The sequence below is a fragment of the Bubalus bubalis genome, chromosome 18 (assembly GCF_019923935.1).
Source record: "Bubalus bubalis isolate 160015118507 breed Murrah chromosome 18, NDDB_SH_1, whole genome shotgun sequence".
Taxonomy (NCBI): domain Eukaryota; kingdom Metazoa; phylum Chordata; class Mammalia; order Artiodactyla; family Bovidae; genus Bubalus; species Bubalus bubalis.
The window spans coordinates 42,046,272-42,073,930 of NC_059174.1; the positions used below are offsets into that span (position 1 = coordinate 42,046,272).

The 27,659-nt window shown below is 42.4% G+C and overlaps 2 long non-coding RNA genes across 2 annotated transcripts in view; one reads left to right on the forward strand and one right to left on the reverse strand.

The window, feature by feature from the left end:
* Nucleotides 1–19,269, reverse strand: part of LOC123330349 — a 53,217-nt gene extending 33,948 nt beyond the window's left edge. Inside the window, exon 1 of the long non-coding RNA XR_006546205.1 lies at nucleotides 19,126–19,269. This is a non-coding gene — a long non-coding RNA (uncharacterized LOC123330349). The remainder of the gene's footprint in view (nucleotides 1–19,125) is intronic.
* Nucleotides 19,270–19,292: 23 nt separating this feature from the next.
* On the forward strand, nucleotides 19,293–27,130 carry LOC123330350. Its single transcript, XR_006546206.1, has 3 exons — nucleotides 19,293–19,416; nucleotides 22,102–22,297; nucleotides 26,705–27,130. It is a non-coding gene; the product is annotated as an uncharacterized LOC123330350 (long non-coding RNA).
* The last annotated feature ends 529 nt before the right edge of the window (nucleotides 27,131–27,659 follow it).

Consider the following 27,659-nt stretch of genomic DNA (forward strand, 5'->3'; position numbering starts at 1 on the left):
TGTCAAAGGTCAATAAGGCTAAAAAGAATTTACATCACAACAGCCAGAGTAAAGAAGCTTCATGACACACAGGACATTATGTTGAGTACTTGAAGAGTATTGCCTCAATATTGTAGCAACATCAGCCTCATACAAATAAAGTTTAAGTGCAAAGATATTAAGACAGCTATTATAAATATATCCCATACAATCAATAAAGTAAAAGAATAAATGAGTCTGATAAGGAGAGACATTTAAGATATTTTATTAAGGGCCCATACTGAACATCTAGAGATGAAAGATACAATGTGTGAGATGAAAAATACACAGGGTGTGATTAACAGCAGCTTAGACTAAATAAAATAAATAAGTGCACTATCCAAAATGAAACATAGAAAAATAAAAAAGACTGGAAAAATAAACATTGTTATGTAGGAAAGGGCTTCCTGGTGGCTCAGATAGTAAAGAATCTGCCTGCAATACAGGAGACCCCGGTTCAATCCCTGGGTCAGGAAGATCCCCACTGGAGAAAGGAATGGATACCCATTCCAGTATTCCTGCCTGAAGAATCCCATGGACAGAGGAGTCAGGCAAGTGACAGTCCATGGGGTCACAAAGAATCAAACATGACTGAGCAACGAATACTTTCATGTTCCTTCCTGTAGGAAAAGTTTAAGTGGACTAATGCTGAAATCCTAGAAGGAGGGAAATCAGAATATATTGTGTATATGTAACATATGTAGGAGTCAAATATATTGTGACAATAGCAAAAAAGCCAGGAGAGGGGAAAATTAAAGTGGTTGCTAGGTTCTTTATCATATGAAAAAATGATACTATGTCACTGAAGACAGACTGTGATGAATAACATACATACTATAAACCCTAAAGCAGCCACTAAAATAAAATAGAGTAATAGTTAATGTGCCAAGAAAGAGGATGAAATGGAATCATAATACATCATCTGATTACTCTAAATTAAGGAAGGATAAGTAGAAAAAGACAGGTTGGACTAATAGAAAGCAATTATCAATATGGTAAATTTAAACATAACTGCATTAACAATCATATTAATCATAAATGGTCTAAGCACCACATTAGAAGGCAGAGGATTGTCAGAGTGGATTTTAAAAATAAAATATTATCCAACTATATTCTGTCTCAAAGAATCTTACCCTAAATTCAAAGACACAAATGAGTTAAAAACTTAAACCAAGGGAAATTAGAAACTATTTTGAAGTGAAAAAAAAATGAAAACTAGAACATATTGAAATTTATGAGATATAACTAAAACAGTGCTTAGAGGGAAATTTATATCATTAAATGTTGTACAGAAAAGAAAAAAAATGTTTGAAATTAATAGCATAAGCCTCTAAAGAACTCATTTAATTCATATGCAGAGTACATCATGTGAAATGCCCTGTTGAATGAAGCACAAGCTGGAATCAAGATTGCTGATAATACCACTTTAATAGCAGAAAGTGAAGGGGAACTAAAGAGTGTCTTGATGAAGGTGAAAGAGGAAAGTGAAAAAGCTCACTTAAAACTCAATCTTCAGAAAACTAACATCATGGCATCCAATCCCGTCACTTCATGGCAAATAGATGGGGAAACAATGGGAACTGTGACAAACTTTATTTTGGGGGGCTTCAAAATCACTGAAGATGGTGACTGCAGCCATGAAATTAAAAGATGCTTGCTCCTTGGAAGAGAAGCTATGACAAACCTAGACAGTGTATTAGAAAGCTGAGACATTACTTTTCCTACAAAAGTTCGTATCATCAAAGCTATGGTTTTTCAAGTTTTCATGAACAGATGTGAGAGTTGGACCATAAAGAAAGCTGAGCACTGAACAACTGATGCTTTTGAATTGTGGTGGTGGATAAGACTCTTGAGAGTCCCTTGGACTGCAAAGAGATCAAACCAGTTAGTCCTAAAGGAAATCAACCCTGAGTATTCATTGGAAAAACTAATGCTGAAGCTGAAGCTCCAATACTTTGGCCACCTGATGCAAAGAGCCAACTCATTGGAAAAGACCCTGATGCTGGGAACGATTGAAGGCAGGAGGAGAAGGGGATGGCAGAGAACTAGATGGTTGGATGGTATCACCGACTCAATGGACATAAGTCTGAGCAAACTCAGGGAGATACTGAAGGACAGGGAAGCCTGGCATGCTTCAGTCCATGGGGCCACAAGGAGTTGGACATGACTGAGTGACTGAACAACAACAACTAAGGGACTAGAAAAAAAAGAACAAATAAAACCTAGGAAAAATAAAAGAAATAATAATTGCAGAAATCAATGAAATTAAAAATAGGACAATAAGAGAAAATTAAAGGAACCAAACATGGATCTTTGAAAATATCAGTAAAACCACATTAAATCTCTCACCAGATGTACTAAGAAAGAGAAGAGAGACAAAGACATAGACAGAGAGAAGAATATATATCATCTATGGCCACCTCATGCGAAGAGTTGACTCATTGGAAAAGACCCTGATGCTGGGAGGGATTGGGGGCAGGAGGAGAAGGGGACGACAGAGGATGAGATGGCTGGATGGCATCACTGACTCGATGGACGTGAGTCTCAGTGAACTCCAGGAGGTGGTGATGGACAGGGAGGCCTGGCGTGCTGCAATTCATGGGGTCGCAAAGAGTCGGACACGACTGAGCGACTAATCTGATCTGATCTGATATCAGGAATAAGAGGGGGCATCACTACAGACCCTACTGAAATTAAAAAAGTAAACTGAAAACCAACCAGATCTTAATCCACAGGGAACTGGTCAATAATTTAGATCCCAGGCCTTACCCCAGTTACAGTGTTTCAGAATTTCATGGTCGGTATGGGAGGAGAACATGCTGGGAGTTTGCCTTTTTGAAGACATTTCAGCTGAGTGATATAAAGCAAAGCCCAAGGTTTAGTGTCTTAGAGTAGCATCAGCTAGTCTCCAAGCTTTATGACTAACAAAAAAAAAAAAAAAAAAAGGAGGTTGTGCACCATGCTTCACTAACCTATGTGAGGAGTCTCAATCTGTACTCTCTAGAAATAACTTGCCAGGCACTTTGTAAGGGGCAACTGACATAAGGAACACTGCTTTTTCTTTGTGTGACACATAGATTAAAGGTTAAAGGAAATAGGTGGCACCTTCCCATGGATATCCCATGTGCATCTCCCAAAGAAGTAAAAGACTAGCATCCTCTTCAAATACTATGATGATCCATTCCCATAAAACTATCTGTAGGATCTTTTGGGGGTTCTGTCTGATTTCTTAGTTTCTAGTTGTAACATCCACCCTTTTCTCACCTACCTAGAAAACAATTGAACTCAAAAAGTTAGAACAATATCATCATATAGATAAAAACAAATCTCTTTGATATCTTTTAAGTAAGTCACTCACAAACCTATTTGATTCTCACTAGTAGCCAATGACTGTCAAAACTCAGAAAGCAATGATACGCTAGTGATAATACCACCATCATTATAAGCTCACAGAAGCCAGAGACCAGCCTAGTTATTATGCAAAGAAAGATATTCTCTGGTCCTAACCAACTCCCCAAGCCCCAGGGCTTCCCGCCAACCCAGGCAGCCCAGAGTACTGACAGGCTACAGCCTATTATATACTGTTTAAATAAAGATTTGCAAGGAAAATAAATTTACAGCAACATTCATTATTGATCATTTTCAAAACTGTCTGGAGAATTCCCCCAGAGGGCTTAAGAAAGAAATTAAACATTGTTTTCCTGAGTTGTTTCCTGCTGTTTTTCCACTTCATTGGTTTTGCTCCCATAATTATGTGTGTTCCTATAGCCACATAATGTTTTAATATTGCTGAATTATTTCATACAACTTCTGGATCATATGTCAACAATTTGGGTGTGAATAACTATGATAATGTTATAATAATAATCATCATGATAAGAAAGTATGCTTACTGTCTCTTTACCAATCTCTCTTAACTCTTTAATTTCTTTTAATCTAACCTAGACATGCTCCATCAAAATCTTCTAATAAACAAGTGCAAATCTTGTCTCATTTCTCATCTCACTTCAATACCATTGACCACTATCTCTTCTTTAAAGCTCTTTCCTCTTTCATTTTCCCTACTGTTGCTCTTGTCTGGGTCTCTTCCTATTTCTCTGACCTTATAGGTCCTTGTCACCATTTTCAGGAGTTCTGAGGGTTTAACATTTCTCCAAGTTCTAATTAGAGTTCTCCTGTCTCATTCCAAACACTCTCCTGATCCTCTCACCTGCTCTCATGGTTCAAAATGTCATCATCAATCTATATATCTAGAATTTAGATCTTGAACACAGGGTTCAAGGTGTTATATACCTATATCTCAGTTTATTTTGCCAGTTTTATTTCCCACTCTCCTCTCACGTACCATGTGTTTCAAACCAATTAACATACTAAGTTAAGGCAACATACCAGATGCTTTCTTATAATCATAGTTTTGACTTTCTAGTTCTTCTTCCTAAAGTGCTTCAACTGATCATGTCTGGCAGTATATTTAAAACAGCAAATGATCCATTATCAAGTTTGTTTTATTCAAGTAAAGTAAGGATGGTTCAATGATAAGAAATAAAATATTAATTTAGAATATCAAATATGACCAAGGAAACATATAATATTATTAATAGTTAAGTAAAAGACATTTGATAAAATTCAAGTCATTTCTAACATTTTTTAATGCATAGAATACTAAAAGTAAAATACTAAGTCCTTTACATGACTGAAAAAAGAAAAGCCCTTTTCAGACCCATCATCATCTATTATACTTAGCAATAAAACATTTGAATCATTATTCGAAGGGGAAAATCTTTACAAGGATGCCTATTACCACTACCATTATTTAACATTTTTCTAAAAGTTCTATCCAAAGCAATAAGATAAGAAAAAAGCTATTGAAAATATAAATTTAGGAAAGGAAAAGAGTCATTATTTACATATTTTATTAATGCTTACTTAAAAAATAAGACTATATATTTTAGTTAATAATAGATTTTAGAGAGGTGGCCAAATAGTAAACATTAAAAAATTAATCTCCTTCCTGAAGTAAAGCAATGATCACTTAGAAAACATTATATACCTGAAACATTATAAATCAACTACACTTCAATTTTTTAAAAAAGAAAATATAACCAATAATATACCTAAAATGACAAGGTTCAGTTCAGTTCAGTTGCTCAGTCATGTCCGACTCTTTGCGACCCCATGAATCACAGCACGCCAGGCCTCCCTGTCCATCACCAACTCCCAGAGTTCACTCAGACTCACGTCCATCGAGTCAGTGATGCCATCCAGCCATATCATCCTCTGTCGTCCCCTTCTCCTCCTGCCCCCAATCCCTCCCAGCATCAGAGTCTTTTCCAATGACTCAACTCTTCGCATGAGGTGGCCAAAGTACTGGAGTTTCAGCTTTAGCATCATTCCCTCCAAAGAAATCCCAGGGCTGATCTCCTTCAGAATGGACTGGTTGGATCCCCTTGCAGTCCAAGGGACTCTCAAGAGTCTTCTCCAACACCACAGTTCAAAAGCATCAGTTCTTCGGTGCTCAACCTTCTCCACAGTCCAACTCTGACAAGGTTAGTTAGAGTCAAAAGAATTTTTCAATACAAACATGATATAAATATATATGATATATGACAATATTATATATGATGATATGATACAGATACATCTACATATATTATATATATATATCACATATATACATGTAGATATATCACTCCCATATCCTCAGGTTATAAAAATATTCATAACATGATTATTTTTCTAATTATTTATTCAAATCATTATAATGATTTTTAAATTTAGTATTGTAACAGTCAAGGAGATTTACAAATAGTTTTACAATAAGGTAGCTCATTCTGATGAGAATAATCACTGAACAGTTAAACTTAATGGCTTTAAGTTGGACATGAGATTTAAAGTTAATGAATCATATACTTTGCAAGAGTGGGTTTGTGATATACTGACTATACCTTAATAAAAGTTTTAAAATTAAAGAAATTGTAATACCTCTAAAGAGATGACTGCTCATTCTCACATGGGATTATGCTTACCCATATATAGACCTTAAATATATCTGTGAAGAAACACAGATTTAGACATATAAATATATGAATCAAAATAACACAACTTCCAAACTTATTACTGAGAATAATGAGATCTTCAACCTCCATACAAATCCTCGCGGTACCTGATGGAATTTTAGATCACTTCACAACTTCTTAGCATTTTCATCAGACGTGTCCACACATGGTACCATGCTCATTTGAATGCAAACTACACACAGAACTACTCATTTTTATGGTGGTAGTGCACTGTTCATGTCTCTCTTGTCCCATTCTGCAGACAAGGACACAAAGTCTCTGAAAAGGTAAGGGGTATTTCTAAGTCACAAAAATAATAGGGTCCAGATCTGGGGCTCTGAGCCCACGTCTCTAGATTGCACGTCATGATGCCCAGAACTCAGAAGTGAAGCTCCTTTCTTTTTTCCCACAGTAAAGCCAGCCTGGAAAGTCTCCCTCATGCCTCCTGGCTCTGGGATCTGGGTCCCTCACCTCCCTCGCCTCCAATGACTGACTATGTTGGAGGGAGGGACCGTGCTACACTTGTTGTTCACCTTTCAGCTGTGTTTACCAAAGATGCTCTGAGGATTAACTGGGAAGCATCCATACTCCTCCTCCAAAGGCCCAGTGAACCAGAAACTTGAAAGCAAGAAGGTGAACGTGGATTCTACACACTTAGAAGGCACTGCCGATGGCACAAGTTTGAGAAACACTAAACACTTCCTTCAAGCCTGATAGTCACACTATTAGCATCGTCTCCACAGAATCCGTGGTTTTAAAACTCCATGGAAATCTATAGTACAGAGAAATTTAGCAAAGCAATTTTGAGCATGAATTCAATTTCCAGTGATTATTTGCAAGGAGTATAAGGACCTGAGACAAAAGCAAGCAAATGTCAACAGGGTAACTTTGGGGAGTATGCCTAATTTAGCAAAGATTGAAATAATAACCAGTGTTGGAGTTTAGGAAATGGCTACTCTGAAGGGAAAAAGTTTTCATACTTTCTCCTGTGACTCCATCACCCCTCCTGGGAGTTCATCCTCAGGAATTATTACACATAAATGCAGAAACAAATTTTTAAGCCTGGTAACGCTACAGAGTTTAGTAGCTAAAAGTTACAAGCAACCCAGGTGTCCAACAGCAAAAGGGAAAAGATTGGATGACTAAACTGCTGGGTGAATTAATAAAAGAAAACACTGCGTAACTTTTTTTTTTTAATGTGAATCTGTGTTCATGGACTTGAGAAAACATACATAATATAAAATTAGGTGAGGAAAAAAGGTTGCCAACAACATATATATGAGCCCTTTTTTGTATTAAATAATAATTACACATATAATGCATTTCACATTATATATAATTTTATTCATGGAAGCAACTATTTTAATGGATGAATACTAAATTCCTAATCATGGTAATAGCGGTTATCTTTAGATTTATTTATTTTATTTTCTCTTTCTCTTTTTTTCTTTTCTTTGTTTTGCTTTTCTTTTTTTGCTGGCATGTATTTTCTAATGTTTCCAGGATTATTTTTATATTTATAACCTAAATATACTTATATCACGTGAGTGTCCCAGAAGCTTCTGCAGCTCTCAGGAAAGAACACGCTGACCAGCAGGTAGGGACGGGTGGGAAAGGAAGAGGCAGAACATCACTGCCAGCGTTGGCCTGGGATGCTCCTGGTCCCCTCCCCAGCTTCCTGCTCAGAGAGAGGCGAGGCTGGCTCAGACCCCGACGGTGACGCCGATGACGGCGACAGGGAGGTGTGCGAAGCCGGGCGCGAGCTGTGCCAGCTCTTGCTAATCCTCTGCAGTATGGTTCGCTGCTAATTTGTCATGGCACATATTTGCCTTATGTCTAATTAGCATCAAATTGCAAACTGCTATTTGCTAACAATTTGTTGCATCAATCTGCTTGAAAATCTATAGTTTAGAATTGGATTGCAACTTATCCTGTCTATCAAAATTCTAGTTCACACATACACAAAATAACTTCCCCTTCCCGCCAAAAACGTCGCAATGTTTGCAGTGGCACAAAAGGAGAGCGATGTAATTTTTTTTCTTCTTCTTCTTTTTTTTTTCAGAGGAAGAATAACCATGGGGTGTTTCATTTTGAATGTCCTGGCTTTGATTTCCCATGGCCTGGGATGATGGTTAGGATGGTGCTCATGCTCAAACAGAATGCTGGTCCAGGCCTTTCTTCCAGACTCTTTGAGAAATTTGAGACACATAAAAAGACCAGAAGCCCAGTAATTGAGCGCCAGAAATAGGACCCTTATATCAAGTTGCGCAAAGAAAAGCCTGAGTTCTCTCAAGCCCATGCCTCCCATCAGTCCTGCTAAGGCTGGCAGCCTCACCCCAGTATTTGCAGCATCAGCCCATTTAATGCTAGCAGCTACCCAATGAAGTCAAGGTTAACATGTTCCATATTTACAACTGATGAAACTGAAGCCAAGCGTATAAACATCATATGTGGAACAAGTGGCAGGGCAGTGACATTTCATAACCTAGCTGAAACTTTTAATAGCAAAAATAGGTAGTAGGAATAATAATGATGCTAAAAACTACCAAATGAAATTGAATTTAAAAGGAAATAAAAAGGAAACCACATCTAATAATTGCCTTTCACTTGATACTTTGGCCTTGCAGAGACAAAATATCTCTTCAGATGTTGGATATTTTGATTTGCAGCATGCCCTGTGTACATGCTGAGGACCCAGACCTGACTGTCACTAGCTCTTCATGGTCTCAAAAGCCAGCTCTGGTGGTCCAACTAGAATGGAGAACTGGGACAATCTCACTGGCAGGAGGGACAATTACTATGGACTCCAAGTAGAGTCAAAAGTGACAGTGAGATGGGAGATCCCCTCACCCTTGTTTTCAGGGTGGAAGAGAGCAGAACCCCAAGCACAGGGAAGCTGCAACTCCACCGTTGAGCACAGGCACGGTAGTTGGGACCTCCTCAGCCTGGTATGGGATTCACTAAAAATGCTCCACAGGTTGAAACACTTAACCTCACAAGTGGCTCAATGACCCTAGGATATCCTGGTGTGTCCCTCCAGCTCCCTGTAGCATCTCTGAAGAACTGCCTTGCTTTGAAATAAACTACACACTAAACAGTGTGGAGGTTTCTCAAAAAATTAAAAATGGAACCACCATGCATCCAGCAAGCCCACTTCTGGGAATATATTCAAAGGAGATGAAAACAGGATCTCAAAGAGATACCTGGACTGCCATGTGTGCTGCAGCATTTTTTCATAATAAATAAGAGGGGAAAACAGCCTAAGCATCCATCGACAGATGAATGAATAAAGAAAATATGAAATGTATATTCTATTGTGCGTGCACACACACACACACACACACACAGAGTGGAATATTACCAAGCCATGAGAAAGATGGAAATCCTGTCCTTTCCGACAACTTGGATGAACCTTGAGGGCATTATACTATGTGAAATAAGCCAGACAGGGAAAGACAAGTCCTGTATGATCTCACTTAGTTATGGGATCCAAAAAAAGCTAAATGCATAGAAACAGATAGGAGAATGGTGGTTACCAAGGGCTGGGTAGGTGGGGGAATGAGGAGATGTAGGCGAAAGTGTACAAACCTCCAGTTACAAGATTAACAAGTTCTGTGGATGGGATGCACAGCATGATGATGATTATAACTGAGAATACCGTATTATATACTTGAAAGTTATTATTAATAACAAAGTATATCTTAAATATTCTTATTCCAAAAAAGAAATGATAACTATGTGATGTGATGAAGGCGTTAGCTCATGCTGTAGTGGAAATCATTTTTCAATGTATAAATGTGTCAAATTAACCCATTTTACACCTTAAACTTACCCAATATAATAAGTGAACTGTATCTCAATAAAGCTGGGGGAAAAAAGCCTCTAGGCTAACATTTTAAATAATAATAATGAGTTACTATTGTAATTAGTTATTATTCTTACAATAAACAGTCAAAGCTTCTACTTTTGTAGCTTCTCCTTGGAATTTCCAGGTAGTGGAGATAAAAGGTTGTCAGAGGATCCTCAAAGAAGGAGCTAGAGAAATCACAAAGATCCCTAGATAATGGACAAAACAGTTCTCTCTCTGCACCCACAATCCCCACAAATGCAGTCAAGAGTAATTGGTTAGTAGCTATACATGGCAATGGGCTTGCTGGTGGCTCAGTGGGTAAAGAATCTGTCTGCAATGTGGGAGACCTGGGTTCAATCCCTGGGTTGGGAAGATCTCCTAAAGAAGGGAACAGCAAACCACGCCAGTATTTTTGCCTGGAGAATCCAATGAACAGAGGAGCCTGGCGGGCTACAGTCCATGGGGTCACAAAGAGTCGGACACAACTTAGCAACTAACACACACATATATGTCAATGCTACTTTCTCAATTTGTCCCACCCTCTCCTTGCCCTGTGTGTCAAGTCCATTCTCTATGTCTGTGTCTCTATTCCTACCCTACAAATAGTTTCATTAGTACCATTTTTCTAGATTCCATATATATACATTAATAAATGATACTCATTTTTCTCTTTCTAACTTACTTCAGTCTGTATAACAGGCCCTAGGTTCACCAACTGACTCAAATTCAATAGCTAGTGGGAAGCTACTGTATAATACAGGGAGCCCATCCCAGCAATCTGTGATGACCTAGAGAAATGGGATTAGGTGTGTGAGAGGGTGGTTCAAGAGGGAGAGGGTAAACATATGTATATGTATATAAGAGAGTGTGTGTGTGTGTGTGTGTATATATATATATAAGTGTATATATATGTATACATATACATATATGTATACAAGTGTATATATGTATATAAGTGTATATACCATATATATATAGTAAAGCAATTATCTTCCAATAAAAAAAAAAAAAAAAGAGTAAGTGGTTAGGTAACTCAGCAGTGGCCACAGGACTGGAAAAGGTCAGTTTTGGTTCCAATCCCAAAGAAGGACAATGCCAAAGAATGTTCAAACTACCAAACAATTGTGTTCATTTCCCATGCTAGTAAGGTTATGCTCAAAATCCTTCAAGCTAGGCTTTAGCAGTATGTGAACTGAGAACTTTCAGATGTGTAATCTGGGTTTAGGAAAGGCAGAAGAACCAGAGATCAAATTGTCAGCATTCACTGGATCATAGAGAAAGCAAGAGAATTCCAGAAAAACATCTACTTCTGCTTCATTGACAATGTTAAAGCCTTTGACTGTGGATCACAGCAAACTGTGGAAATTCTTAAAGAGATGGGAATCTCAGACCACCTTACCTATCTCCTGAGAAACCTGTATGCAGATCAAGAAGCAACAGTTGGAACCTTACATGAAATAACTGACCAATTCAAAATTGGGAAAGGAAGATGTCAAGGCTGTATTTTGTCATACTGCTTACTTAACTCATATGCAGAATGCATCATGCGAAATGTCAGGCTGGATCAATCACAAGCTGAAATCAAGATTGCTGGGAGAAATATCAACAGTCTCAAATTTGCAGATGATACCATTCTAATGGCAGAAAGTGAAGACAAACTAAAAAGCCTCTTGATGAGAGTGAAAGAGGAGAGTGAAAAAAGCTGGCTTAAAACTCAACATTCAAAAAGCTAAGATCATGACATCTGATCTCATCACTTCATGGCAAATATAAGGGGAAAAAGTGGAAGTAGTGTTTCCATTCTTCCTGGAAACAGATTTTATTTTCTTGGGCTCCAAAATCACTGTGGATGGTGACTACAGCCATGAAATTTAAAAAAGCTTGCTCCTTGGAAGGAAAGCTGTGATGAACCTGAACATCATATTAAAAAGCAGGCACATCACTTTGCCAACAAAGGTAAAAGCTATGGTTTTTCCAGTAGTCATACACATACGTGAGAGTTGGACCATAAAGAAGACTGAGTGCTGAAGAATTGATGCCTTTGAACTGTGCTGTTGGAGAAGACTCTCGAGAGTCCCCTGGACAGCAAGGAGATCAAACTAGTCAATCCTAAAGGAAATCAACCCTGAATATTCACTGGAAGGACTGATGCTGAAGCTGAAACTCCAATACTTTGGCCACTGGATGTGAAGAGCTAACTCATTGGAAAAAAAAACCCTGATGCTGGGAAAGATTAAAGGCAAAAGGAGAAGAGGGTGTTAGAGGATGAGATTGTTATATAGCATCAATGGGCATGAATTTGAGCAGACTCTTGGAGATAGTGAAGGACATGGAGGCCTGGAGTACTGCAGTCCATGGGGTTACAAAGAGTCAGACACAACTTAGTGACTGAAAAACAATAGCAAAGTGGTTAGATGTGTAAGGCTGACCGTCGTTTAGCAAATCTGGTGCCATGACCTGTGACCGGTGCTGGGATGGGACCAAGGGAACCCAAGCTACAGCAGAGCAAAATAATGAGAGACATAAGGAACATAGCTATACCAGGTGATGAGGTGAGTTCCTGGTGAGGACAGAGTGGCGAAGGTACATCAGCTCATGTCAGAGAAGGCTTCCTGGAGGAAAAGATGCCTGCGTGGAAACATGAAGAAGGGGCAGAGATGAGAGGATGTATCCAGGCAGACAAAGGAGCAGGAACAAAGAACCCAGGATGAGTGTATGATTGGACTTTTCCAGGGTCGTGAGTGAACCCAGAGTTCTTAGGCTTCCAGATGCCATTTATACGAAGCCTCTTCCAAAAAGCAGAATCTCAGGATGCTTGCAGAAAAAGTTCTTTTCCATTCTTCCTGGAAAATAAATTTACTGTCTCTGCACTGAGCTCCTTGAAGGAATTGGGCAAAGAGAAGGAAGATGGTGAGCTGATTCAGACACAGGAAGCAGGAGCTTTCTTCACGTGTCCTCTTGGAATGACTCTTTCACTTATTAAGACATCAGATGAGTCTTTGCCCCATGCTGAGAATCAAATAGAAAGGATGCGACGAGCTATGGTATGGATGCACATTTGTCTACATTTGGACTCCAAGGAAGCCAAACACTGCATAGATTTGCAAATAACACAAGGGCACTGGAAGAAAACTAAAATGAGCCCAGGAAAAATAAACAGTCCCCAAATACCCATCTCTGGGAGGGAGAAGGACATCCAGGCCAAAGAATTGTCTTAGAGATTGTACTGAAGTTCTCTCAAGTAAGCTCTCAACATCCCTCATGACATACAATCGTACTAGGACAGCCAGTGCTATCAGGATTTCAGGATTCAGAAGAACAGGCAGGAAACTTGGACTCATCAAGGTCATCAAGGAGGGTGATCAGATCAAGAGGTGTTCAGAGGCAAGAAACAGTGGTCTTGCCTAGGACGCAGGCACCCCCTCTCTCCATCTGTGAGGTTAATATATGTGCATGTGTGTTTGCTAAGTTATTTCAGTTGTGTCTAGCTCTTTGCGACCCTGTGGACTGTAGCCCTCCAGGCTCCTCTGTCCATGGGATTCTCCAGGCAAGAATACTGGAGCAGGTTGCCATGCCCTCCTCCAGGGGATCTTCCCAACCCAGGGATCGTATCCATGTGTCCTGCATTGCAGGCAGATTCTTTGCCACTAGGGCCACCTGGGAAGCCCATAAATGCCTCCTGGTTGGCATAGCACAGGACCAACAATCCTCCAAAACGTGGCCATACTGGCAAGGATAGCATTCAAGAAGGCAAAATCATCGTGTCCTTTAATCAAAGCTTAAATGATCTCTCTTGCAGTAGCCATGTATGGATGTGAGATTTGGATCATAATGAAGGCTGAGTGCTGAAGAATTGATGCTTTTGAATTGTGGTGCTGGAGAAGATTCTTGAGTCTCTTGGACTGCACAAAGATCCAACCAGTCAATCCTAAAGGAAATCAACCCTGAACATCCACTGGAAGGACTGATACTGAAGCTGAGGCTCCAATACTTTGGCCACCTGATATGGAGAGCTGCCTCATTAGAAAAGACCCTGCTGCTGGGAAAGAATGGAGGCAAAAGGAGAAGAGGGTGGCAGATGAGACAGTTAGATAACATCACCAACTCAATGGACATGAATCTGAGCAAATTCCAGGAGATAGTGAAGGAAGGCAAAACCTGGCTTGCTGTAGTCCATGGGGTCACAAAGCATTTGACACGACTTAGTGACTGAACAACAAATGATCTCCTAGGATGTGGTTGAATTCAGATGCCCAAAAAGAGCATGCCCTAGAAGCCAGAGGTACGGGACTTTCAATTCCCTGCTGGCTCTTGGAAGCTACTGACACCCTCCCCAACCCCAACAACCCCACTTTCTGGGTGAGGTGGCTCCACTTCCTGCCTGAGCATTCTGCCTCCTGGTGGAAGGTGGGAGCAACGACAGGTGTGTTTATGCCATAGACTGTCCTTAGAAGTCTAGTAGCATTCACAGAGGGAACAAGCTCAAGGGTGGACATGAAGTTACCTCCACATACAACCCCTCCCATGTCAGGCTGCATGGTAGCCGGCCAGGGATCTCTGCCCCCAGCGCACACCCCACTCAGCGCTACCTTTGTACCTCCCTCCTTCCTGCACAGCACACCGGCCTTTAACCTTTTCTGAAGCTCAGAGACATGGCTGGGACTTCCACACAACTGCTGTCAAAACGTCGAGCCGCCAACTATAAACTTTATTGTGATGTCTTGCTTTTCGGGAATAATTACTTGGTACCTAAAATGTTAGCCTATTTACTGCTTGTGCAAAAAGATGACAATAAAATCAATGTTGACAATTCCCCGGAGCCCATCAAAGTCTTATGCAATGTTAATGGATCGGTGAGTCTAAGAGGTGTGATCTCATGCTGGCCTGAGTGGACGCTTGACTCCAGCGAGGGAACATTCTACCTCTTATCAGCCCACGAACCCTCATCTGCCAAATTCAGTCATTCTGAAAAGTTGGCTCCATCCCTGGGGTGAGTGAATGGGTGGAAGGCAAGGGCGGAGGGTGACAGCAGATTGATAAGTACATGAAATCACAAATCCTGTGAGCTGCCCAGCACTTAGAAGGACTGATGGGTCCAACCCCATTATCTCAAGACAAGGACACAGTTCCAGAGAGGGCGAGTGGTCCACCCACGAAACCAGACCCAGACTCATATCTTCTAGTTTCTGGTCTAAAAGCCTACTCACCACTCTGCTCTTGGATTGGAACTTTTTTTTTTGGTGGGGGGTCCCCTTGTGGCATTCTCTCTTAGAGCACAGGCATGTCTAGAGCAAAGAAATGCCTTCAGCTGGGAGGATAGGTTCTTCTGTGCTCCTAGTCATGTGAATGATGCACGAGCCAGCAGGGCTTGGACGCTCAGAGAAGTTTGGGGAAAACCGCATAAAAAGTTCCATTCTGGGCAGTCAGTGTATGTTGGCAAATCAAAGGTTCTGAGAAGTCTCACCAAAATCATCATGTTCACTTCGCTCACCCAGCATTTCTAGAATGTCTCCAAGCCAGGCACTTGGATGGAAGGAGAGGTGCAGAGTATCGGGAGGAGAATTTACTGCGGCACACTGCCTTCAGCCTACTCCCAGGGGCACACAGGGCTGTTGGTGGCTGCAGAGAGGCAGGAATGGGGTGGGAAAGGCTTAATGGAACAGAGGCAGGTGATGGCAAGGGACGAGAAGAGTGATGCAAACAGACTGCAGTGTATCTTTGCAGCCACAGCATAGACCCAGGGCAACCGGGGCTCTCTTACCCCAGCATGCGGTGGGGATGACGGTAGGGGGGCGGCTAGGTTGGATGGAAACCAGGAGAGGGGCACAGAGCAGATGTCTGAAGAGATACAAAAAACAGCTATGGCAGAGAAGCCCCAAAGTCTGCCCCCCCAGTGTAAGATCGCTTCTGACTGACAGGGTATCAAGGGACATCAGAAAGCAGAGAATGAGACACAAAAGGCCATGTGAAAGGGACAAGTCCTGCCTTTGCACTGGTGCTCTGGCCATTCTGAGCTGCCCACTTGGGGCCAACTGTGGGGCCTCTCTGTACATGTAGGGGCCTGCACTGCCCCGGGCATGACCACAGTGGTCACTAGGGCTACATGGAGTGGCCATTCTGCAGCAGGCTCTGTGCTAAGGAAATGCAACCTCTTTAGGTACTAAATTCCTATCCAGAGGCCAGTCCCTTGGAAGAGGGACATACCTGAGTCCTTGCCGAGGTGACATTATGCTCTCCCTCTGGCTTCCAGGCCAGTGATTTGTTTCCTCTTGCAGCTACATCAAGGGAACGAGCTGATCACTTCCAGAAAGAGCCTCTCTACTGGGCCCTGGCCCTCACTCACACTGTTTCACCCCTCAAAGCCCACTCACATCAGTTTGTGGGGATTTCCTGTAGCTCTTCCCATAAACTCAGCGGGACACTCTCCAGGGACATGTCATTCTACACCTAAGAAATAACTGTTGAACCCTGCCTTTTGTTTTTCCCTCCCCAAACAAATGTCTAAGAATGCAAAAGTTTGCCAATGCTAGGGTTTCAGCAATTTTGGGAGGGAAAACATCACACGGCTTGCTTAAATCTGTCATGATGCATGCCCCCTCGATTCCCTTCTTTTTTACTCAGAAAAACTCAATTGAATCAGGGAGGCATGACCGTCTGTTAGAGAAATCGTTTCCCCCTCCCTCGCTAGGTAGATTTATTCAGGTGTTTACTCCTGAACACCCGCTGCTGTCTTCTCCCAGCTCACCAGTCAGACCGTGAAACTTGCTGGGCTCTGGAAAATCATTACAGTCCCCCAGTCCCTTGGCCACACGGGCACCTGCTCTTCCTCTGGGCCAAAGTGCCACCATTTTCCACTCAAATTTCTTCAGAGCTCCCAGGCAAGCATGAGCTGATCCCGAGGACTCATCACAGACTCTTCTGTGAACGTGTCCCTCCACCAACTGCAGTCAGCCACCTGTGAACTCACCCCTCCCACCTGCCTTCCCCACTTGTCATTGGATGAAAGAGGCTCATTGGGAAAAGCAAAGACAGAACCCCAGGACCAACAGGGAGAGGTGGGAAAACTCAAATGAGGTGGTGAGAAGTGACCTAACCACAAGTTTAGGAGTGAGAGATGAGACAAAAAAGTAGAGAAGAGAGAAGGATGGAAATATATATTCAAGGGAGAGGGAGGGAGGGAAGGAGAGATGGAGGAAGCACTTTGCCGTGGCTTCCGCAGTGGGTCCCAGATCTAACCATCCATCATCAGGTGCGGGGTGGACGATCTCTGCCCCTTTACCTATGACCAGCGGTGATGTTTTTCCAGCGATTCCACAGGAGTCAAAAACCCAACAAAGCACATCGCGGGCGCTGTAAAGGGAGCATGCTGCTCGTGTCTGTGACCACTGTATGCAAAGCTTGGCATTAGTCACAGCCAGGCCGGCTGTGACAGGCCTGAAGTGAGGGAGATTAATGCGAGGCTGGGGCACTTTATTATTGTCATTCTGTTCTTTCAGACTCTGCCTCTGACTTTCAATTTTGCTCCAGAATTAATTGTCTGCTCCCTGCAGTATGACTGATGGAGAAGGATACGCATAGCCCAGGCACCTGGCTCTGGCCTTGACAGTCTGAGGCCCAGCAGAGGATGTATTGTGTGCGGTCAGAGCAGGGGACAGACGGGCATCTCTCAAAGAATCAGCCCACGCCACACCGGCCTTCAATCAGACGTGACCGAAGATCACCCTTGGCGAAGCATTGTCTTTGCCGGTAGAGTCCCTCACATCTCACCCGGGCTCCTGTTCAGGACCCTCCCAAGGACCCAGAGCTCAGTCGGTTGGTGGAGTCCTTCTCAGCTCTCAGCTCTGTGATTCTCCTCCTTGCTCTGGTTCTGGCAGTAAATTAGGAGGTGCAGCCTCGTTGGTCCCAGCCCTCCCAGATGTAAGCATTTTTGTGGGCATGTTATACCCAGCATTGCTGACTGTAGAAAATACAAGGCTGGTCCCACTCTCCAGTTGGAGTTGAATATTCACCTCCCACCTTCTCGTAACCCTCCTGTACCTCATCTCAAAAAAACCCATTGTTTATTTTAAAAATGTAAACTAGAGAGCCTCCCTTAATAATCAACTCCTGAGAGAAATCACAAACAAAATAGCAATGCTCTCTGCTTTAGAAGGAGTAGAGAGCCCAACAAATGGCTGTTGAGTGGATAAATGAATATATGAATGCGAGCAAGGATAAACGAATGGAGGAACGAATAAGTGGGATTGTTTTTATACATAAATCCTTCCTAGTTATCTTTCAAGCTAAATTCAGATGCTATTCATTGTTCTAAAACTCAGTCAGCAATCTGGGCATGATTATTTTTTCTTTGCAAATGGAACCCAACTTTAGATGTTTAACAACGTTGGCAGGGAGGAGAGAAAGTCTTTGTGGAATACAGTTACAGCATTCACTTCCATGCTCTGGCCTGGGTGTTTGTAGTTCAGATTGCTTTTCAACATGAGGTTTAGATGTTACAATTTCAATGCAGGAGATGCAGTTTTCCTGGCCCTCCCAAAAAAAGTTCCATTAAAGAAACATCTCCCATTTCCAAAGCACCTCTTCTGCTAAACTAGATAAGACTGACACCTGGAGAAACCTCCCAATAACTGAAAGGGCAAGTGTTGATGAGCTAAGAACCGTTTTCAAGTCTGGTTCCTTGTAGAACTTTCAGGAGTTCCTTCTAAATACAGTACCTGACTATAACCTGCAATAAATTATTACAGCTTTAACTCACCTGGTACTTTCATACGATTATGGTATTATGTTAAAGGGTACAGAAATATATAATATGCTCAACTGTCTCTACAGCTGATACCAGAGGGAAAATTACCACCACTCAGTAAAGAAGATCCAACCTCATTACATTAATGATTTATCACAATGGGAAAATGTGAAAAGTAACTAGTTGCTTTTATGAAAAGAGGCAGCTTTTCCCACTGGCAACTCCTGCAGGGTCTCACAGAAGAATTTCGAAGGGGCTCCAGACAGCCACGTTTTCCCACCCCCTTTCCAAAGCTCCCTTGGAAACCGTCAGGAGAAGGTGTGCAGGCAAACGTTGGAATATCCTTCAAACTTGACATTAAGTATTCAAATGTTACTTAAGCAAAGTGTGAGCAATTAAATTAATCAATCTTCCCAGCCATGTACAGAACAGATGTTCAATAAATCCTCTTTGCTTACAGTGAAGGGGGAGAGTCCACTTTTAACTGTCCTTCAGAGATGACACTGCTCAGGCCTCCTCTGCCGGCCTCCAGGGCCACCGTCCGGTGCTTCTGCTGCGCTTGCCTTTATTATAAATAACAGCAGGCACCTGGACTACCTGTGCTACCCAGGAGGCTCAAGCTTAATGATCCTTCCGACGCCAGGCTCCACTCGCTACTGATCCCGGGGACCAGGGCTGATGGGAATGGCAAAGGAATGATGACAGGCAGTGACAGATCACTCTTGGCCGACTGGTGCAGCTGACAAGCGGTGAGGATGGCCCAGTGTTACAGAAAGGGCAGGAGAAAAGTATTCACTTGACTTTCAGAATTTTCCCAGAAAAACAAGCCAATGAGCCAAAATCACTGAGACTCCCAACAAGCGTACAGACTCCAGCTTTGCTACAGGAGGGCTGGCTGGGTCTGTCCTACATAAGGGAGCACTGTCAATCAGAAGCTGTGGGTTAAGTGAGGGTTGAACACCAGACATCAGATAGCAGAAGCCTTGCTCTTTTTACAGGAGGAGTTCCCTCCCAGAGAGTAACTTCACCCCTGGGCTCCAGAAGGGGCCCTGAGGGAGTCAATTCTCCCCCTACCTGCAGACGATAGCGCAGTCTCCCAGTCACACCACCCAGGACTTGAAGTAGCCTTCTTGGCCTCCGCTCTGCCACAGAGGGGGCCGTCTCCCAACTTCACAAATAATTAATTCCCCAAAAGAGCCAGTTTGCCAAAGACAGCAAGACTTGACCTACCCCTTGTGGCGTCTCCAACTACATCTGTCTACCTAAAGAGGAGGGTGGAGAATCCCAAAGCACGGACAGGCACTTGGTCCCCCCACCATGTCCCACAGTGCCACCACCGGGACCATGACACTCCCCAGGCCGAAGCTTCTGACCCCCACCCACTGCCACCCACAAGGCCACTGACATTCAGGAGTGGCGGTTACAGTCCCTGCCCTCCAGATATACAACTTCAACCTTTTGAAGGCTGCCTTTCCATATATGGACTTTATCCACATTTTAATGAGGCTTTAAAATCTCCAAGATTAAGCTGGTATTTTATGTAGAACTGCCTGCTTTTTATGATATCCTGACATGTTGTACAACATTTGGCGACTATATTGATCCTTATAAATTCAGCATCTATATATATTCATGAAAAGTACCTTTTCTCCCCATTCGGGCCACAAGATGATCCAGACACACATTTCCCTGAGTGGAGACAATAAAACTGCAATTGTCATGGTTTGGAGCGTACACAATGTCTCAGTGTTTTCAAATTAAACCCCTTTTACCATCTGCCTGAAAACTCCTCGGCGAAGAAATGACAGTGCTCTTCCAGGTATCTGATGGTGTAAGTGCCCCTGTTTCTCCTTCAGGTGAGCCTGTTATAAATCCTGAGGGGCCCAGCGAGGACTTCCACCCACCTGGGACATTATACATCTTCATGCCCTCATGTTTGCCCGGCTACAGAGACCAACCTCCCCATGTTTCTTGTGCCATTTCATGCTTTTAATCTGAAACAAATGATTGCAGGGGGGAGAAAAAGCATTATCACCTTGGCGAAGCATCAGGAGTATTAAAAAAAAAAGAAGGAGAAGAAGAAGAAGAAAGGGACTATGGGCAAATTCATCTTCAGCTGCTACAATCAATCTCTCACCTAAAGAAATACACAATAACTAGGCGGGAAAGAGTCAAGATTTATGACTTAGAAACATCTACACTGACCAGCATATACCTAGCCTTCTTGGCTCCCTCCCTACCCGAATGGCTCTCTCTAACAGTTACAATGATAAACTGTCTCTCCCTACTGTTTTACAAGTACATTAGCTTTATTTAATGAGATCTCAGAGTAATTTAACAGATGTATATAGGACATAAGACTAGGAAAACTCTTGCTACTTGGATACTTTTGCCAAGGTATTCTAGGACAGCTAATCTGAGGGGTAGCTTTAGATTCTTTGCAAAAGTATTATTCACATTTTCTGAAGGCTTTTAAAAATGATTTTAATAGAAATATTTTATTATAATCAACGAGGAGAGAGCCACTTTCACATTCACTTGCATTCAGCCCATCAAAAGCCAGGATAAATGGGCTTTCTGAAATCATGGGGACTCACTTACATATTGAATTGTCAGGAAGAATGTCACTGTCAGAAATTAATACATTTGTAAAAACGTCTTCCATTCACCCACCTCCCAGAAGGAGGAAGGAGATACCTGGGTACGAGGGCAGGGAAAGAAGGAGGGAGAGGAAGACTTTCTGAGACACAAGGCAAGGCTCCTGTTTCTCTGCCACACTCTCCTGGGGGGTTGGGGAGGTGGGGTAAGGGGGCACAGAGAGGGGAGAAAGGCTGGGTATCCTTGCCACCCTAAGAGCCTGCTCTGTTTGCCAGGGCCTCCACTGCCTGGCCAGTTCCTTTTTCCTTCCCTCACATTCCCTACCACTGGGCTCTCTGGTAGCTATAATGGAGAAATGACAATGGTATTAACTTTTTAAAAATTGCTTTAATAAACTGCCAATTAATAAGTGAGGAGAAACCACGGGAAATTACCTGGCTGAGCTTAAAATAAAATTAAAAGGGGAGGGGGGCCTTTTTCCTCCTCCCTTCTCCAAAGGCACAGGATGGGCTCTGACATACTGTGCTGCAATTTTCCAGCCAAACCCTCCTGAGACCAAAATCTATACTTGCCCAGCACCACGTACTCATCTGTGACACATTGCACTCAAAGTGGACTGTTATCCTAAGTTTGGTAAATGATTGCAACAAATCCATGGGGAAACAAAACAGAACAAGGAAAACAGCAACTCAACTGCTCCCCCTCCACCCCCCACCCCCCACCGTGAGAGCAGTTCTAACTGTGTTTGTGACTTTTTCTAAAAAAACAAAGTGGGGGGGAAATGGTCTTACTCAAGGACTGGCTGCTTTTGGTTGAAATGTTTATTTCTCTTTCAGATCTCTTAAAATTATTCGTTAACAGCCTCCAGTTGATATTTACAATTCTGCAAAAAAAAGTGTTCTCGGTCCCTTTCCTCGGAGGCTGGAACAGTCCCTCGTAAAGTGCTTTTATACGGGGTCACCTCTGAAATCGTGACACGTGACAGCAGGTAGATGTGGATTAAAGCCTGTGCGGTGTGCGTGTCAGCTCAAGGTAAACATATTTCATGGCCTTCTACAAAATATAGAATATGTTATATAGTGCTAATGGCTCCTTATGAATAATTTAGGAAATCCAATGCAGTGTCTTTAAAATCTAACATTCACAGTGAGCATAAAAACTCAGTCAAATGAAAGGTTATGAAATTAGTGGTGACCATACGAAATCACAACAAGAAATCACAAGGCACCAGCTTGCTTTGGGGGTGAGGGGCTCTGAGAGGAAGGGAGAGATGGGGGGTGAGGTGGGGCAGAGCATGCCCATCGGGGCAGGAAAAAAAATCTGTTGCATGAAATTTCATTTCTTGAGAGCTATACATCAAGTTGTATTTGTTTAATGAGGTTGGCACTGGAAAGATGTATAGAACATGTCAGACACCCGGTCCCGATGCGAGTGGGGGAAAGATAACATCTCCGACTCTGACCACTCACTTAGTCTTCCAGCCGGCTTCTCTATCTGGTGGTTCTTTGGGGAATAATAAATGAGAGGCCAGAAAGGAACAAGGAGCCAAATAATGAAAAACACATACACACACAAAAGAAAAATCATAACATTGGAGAGCCAGATTTACCGACCTCACAACTACATAATCAAGAGAAAGTTATCCCTGAAGAAACTTTTTCTCAGCAGTCCGATCTTAAATAACAGGGAGCCCTGTGAAATTTACAGCACTTTTAAGATATGCAAATTGAATGCAAGGTATAGACATAAGGGTAATTAATTGTAAATCTAAGAATAATGTTTCTTTGTCAGGCTGTCTCCATGTTGTGGAATACATTCTAATGTGCCTTAACTTGGAATATTTTTTAAAGGCTGGTCTAATTAGAAGATGTTCAGAATTTCAAAATACGAGTTATTCTTATCATTTAATTTAGCCTCTCTCACATTTAATAACAATTTACTGATTGCATGAAAATATTTTAATCTTTCAAGGTTAAAGCACTCATTTCCAAGTCCAAATAGCCAGGATCCGGGTGGAGAGACAAAGTTACCTGGAGACCCCTCGTCTGCAGGTCCTGACTAGGTTTTGGGTGTGGAGGGGTCTACGGGGTTCTGCCCACAGTTCCTGTGTGGCCTCTCTTCATCATTTGGCGCATCAGCTCAACTCCCACCTGTTGTGCTGATCTCCTTATAATGTTGGGGACAATGGGACTGATTCGCACACTTCATGTTTAGTTCTCTCTACCTGCTGATGAAAACCTCTCACATCTTATTAATGAAATCAGTGGGCAGATTCCGTGTGTAATGGAAGCTCAGAAACTCCTAAGTACAAAGACAGGGAGAGAAGTTTTCAGATCAAGAGAATCTGACACTGGGCTCTTAGCAAGAAAGCTTTTCATCAAGATGCACTTGAAGAGAAGTGGGGAAGAGGGGTGGGTGAGGGGTGAGGTGCTTTGGTGAAGCAAAGGAGACATGCAGGTTGGGAAAGTGGCTCGGTCCTCTGTCCACCCTCAAGCATCCGGCTCAGACAAATGACCACTGAGAGGATGAGACAATGGCTGCCTCTTACTCTGAGGATGAAAACAAATAAACTCTCTGAAATTCTAACTCCCATCCCTCAGAAGAGGTTTGACCAAGGGTGGATTGTGCAACTGTGGAAGGTCGGCATGGGTGGATGGAGAGGTGGGGTGGAATGCAAGTGCAGGACTGGCCCAAGGAGAGTGCTGAAGAAAAAAGCCCCTCTCCTGGACTGGAGACATGAGTGCACCAGGACAGCATTCTTTTTCTGAGCACTTGGCACTGGGCTAGGTATATCACTTGCTGCTTTGGCAATGCCATGACAACCTCTTCAGTGTCCCGGGATACTCAGCATCATCTCTGGGCTGAGGACTCAAACTGAAACCCCCAGCCTGGACCTTCCCAGTGTGTACAGCTTGCAGCTTCATTGACACCTACTCTTGATGACTGAGGGTCATTTCTAGCCCACTGGGTCCCAGTAGAGCTCCTCTATTCCCACCCTACATAACTCCAGGCTTTGGGTCGCAACTCAGGTGTCACTTTCTCTGATCACTGTTTTATGGAGACCACCTCCCTCTTTTCTCTGTATTATATTCCTCTACTTACTTACATAAGAGAAACATACACAACTTGCATTCATTTCAATTATGTGCAGTTGTTTATTTCATGTTGTCTGTGTGATCCACTAAGAGAAGCTGGGAGGTAGGAAGGACAGAGGTGCTCTCTGCCACACCTACTGCCCAGCCTGCTGCCCCTAGCCTTTCATTTGCCAAGAGTGGATTCTCTCTCAGTGGATAAGTTGACAGTGACTTGGCTTCCAACTCAGATTATGGTGTAGTCTGTACCTCCTCCCTGAGCCTCTCAATAGTCCTGCAGCCACTCCCATGTTGCCATATGCAGAAAGAGCATCTGGCATATTACAGTCACCTCTGGGCACTTTGTGGACAAATGAGCTGGACAAGAGCCAACTGAACAAGAACAAGGACTCTGGAAAGTGAATCTTCCAAGGCTTGGTTTAAAGGATTGATAATGCTGAGCATGGAAGGGGAAAAAAAAAAAAAAGACTGAATGGAATTGTGACAATTCTTTGAAAGATAGGATGGAGGGATTTAAATTGATCTGTAGAACTGCAGAGAGCATACTTAGGGCACAGAAATGAGAAGGCAGGGCACATGGTTGAAAGAGCTGGATCCTAGAGCAAAACATCTGTGGACTCAATTTCAGCCCACCACCGACTACTTTGTGGGGCCGGGGCAAATACTCCATTCTGCCATGACTGTGCTCAACCCTTGTTGAGAGGACTTAGTGAAAAGTTTGCAATGTACCTAACTGCTGACCGTTAAAGAGAGAGATTTAGGAAAACAAATGTCCTCCAAACCTTAAACTTGTAGGAAATGGCGAGGTTACATTGAGATTAGTGGTGGAATGACTTGACTGTTAATTTTTCAGCAGCACATGCTGCATCTCAAGTTTCTTATAAAAGTTGAGCCATTCCCTGCCAGTGCGTGCATGCTCAGTCACTTCGGTTGTGTCCGACTGGGACCCCGTGGACTGGCCACGGGATTCCTCTACCTATGGGATTCTCCAGGCGAGAATTCCGGAGTGGATTGCCATGCCTTCCTCCAGGGGATCTTTCCAACTCAGGAATCGAACCTGTTTCTTTTACATCTACCTGCATCGGCAGGCGGTTTCTTTACCATTAGTACCACCTGGGAAGCCTATTTCCTGCCCAGTCTCTCAAATATATGTGTGATTCTCTAAAAGGCTATCTTCCCTTCCCTGAAGAATCACCAGCCTGCCACTGCTGACCAAAGTCACTTTGAATCCACTCAGACCTGAGCCCCAATTCCAGTAAATGGAAGTCACCCCAGACATTCATCCCAGTCACTAAAGTTCTCAATATGCATGCTGTGGGAACAGCTCTCAAAGTCTCCCTCCCACAAAAAAAAAAAAAAAAAAAAAAAAAAAAAAAAAAAAAAAAACACCCTAAAGGGAACAGAAAGGAGAGCCAAAGGCTCAGAGAAAGTCTGCATGGTACACACTGGCGACAAAGGGCTTGATTCCAGAATAAGTAAAGAATGCCTACAAATCAAAAATAATAATAAAGCCAACCCAAGGTACACGATGGACAAAAATTTTGAATGGATACTTCACTAAAAAAGATACAGGAAGAGATGATATGCACATGAAAAGATACTCAACAATGAAATGCAAATTAAAGCCACAATGAGATGTTGTCTCATACCTAGCATCTTGGCTAAAATGGAAACGACCCCAAGTGCAGACAAAGATGAGAAGCAAAAAGAGGTCTCACGTGCTGCTGGACGGAGGAGGAAATGCGACACTTGGGAAAAAGCCTTTAAAATTAAACTAACAGTTACAATTTGACCCAGGAAATTTCACTCCTGGCTTTTTTTTTTTTTTAGGTGAAATTAATTTTAATAATATATTTAACCTAGTATATCCAAAGAGTGCTTTCAACACATATCAATATAAAATATTATTAATGAAGCACTTTACATTATTTTTGTTACACTAAGTCTTTGAAAACCAGTTTTAAAATAAAAAATAAAGCTAATAAATAAATAAAGATGTCTCTTATGTCTCCTGCATTGGCTGGCCAGTTCTTTACTGCTAGTGCCACCTGGGAAGCCCACAAAATACATACTGGGCTTTAATATTTTATTTAAAAATATTTTTAAAAATTAACTATCTTAAAAATTTGTTTACAAAAAGACTTGAATCCAAATGTTCATGACAGCACAATTCCCATCACAGCCCCCAACTGGAAAAACCTAATGTCCACCAACTAAGGGTTTGATAAACATGTAGTTTCACAGCGATAAGCTATTATTCAGAAATAATTTTTTTAAAAACTATGGCTATATGCAACAACATAAAAGAATTTCAAAAATATTTATGTGGTTTTTTTTTTTTTAATAGGAGGTCCTATCGCCGACAAAAGAAAGCTGTGGTGTTAGAGGCCGTGTCCAGGTTGCCCTGACATCTTCCTATGGAGCAGGGGGTACATGGAAGCAAAGAGCACCAGCTCGAAGATTAGACAGGAATGAGCGTGGAGGCTGACTTATGACAGGGTGGGTGAGAACATCCTAGTAGGGCAGAAATGGTCCAGCTCCAGAAAGGATGTGACTCCTTAAATGTGCACACTGCTCAAAACTCATCCAACTGTCCACTTGAAATCTGTACATTTTATTGTCTATAAATGTGCTTAAATAAAATTGACCGTACAAAGAAAAACAGTTACAATAAAATTTCCCTCATCACTTTCAATTATGCTCAGTTGGAAAAGGGCGGGCCCAAAGTACTGTCTCTTTCCTTTGCTTGTTTTATTGGAGTGTAATTGCTTTACAATGTCGTGTGAGTGTCTGCTGTGCAACGTGAATCAGCTCTATGTTACATGCGTCCCCTTCCTCGAAAGCTTCTCTCCCGCACCCCCGTCCCACTGCTCTAGGTCATCACAGAAAGCTGAGCCGAGCTCCTGCTGTTATGCAGCAGCATGCCACAGGCTGTCTGTTTCATACATGTTCATGTGTATATGTCAGTGCTTCTCTCCCAGTTCGTCCCGCCCTCTCCTTCCCGCTCTCTGTTCATGAGCCCATTCTCCACGTCTGCATCTATTTCTGCTTGCAAAAAGGCTCATCAGCACCATCTTTCCAGACTCCATATATGTGTGTTGCTGTGGTTGCTGTTGTTGAGTTGCTAAATTGTGTCCCACTCTTTTGTGACCCCACAGACTGTAGACCACTAGGCTCTAAGCCACCAGAGAGGCCCCATGTATGTGTTAATGTATGATATTTTTTTTCTCTTTCTGACTTACTTCAGTCCCTATGACACTCTCAGAAGCAATGCTGTAAGAAATTCGATAAAGACTTTGAAA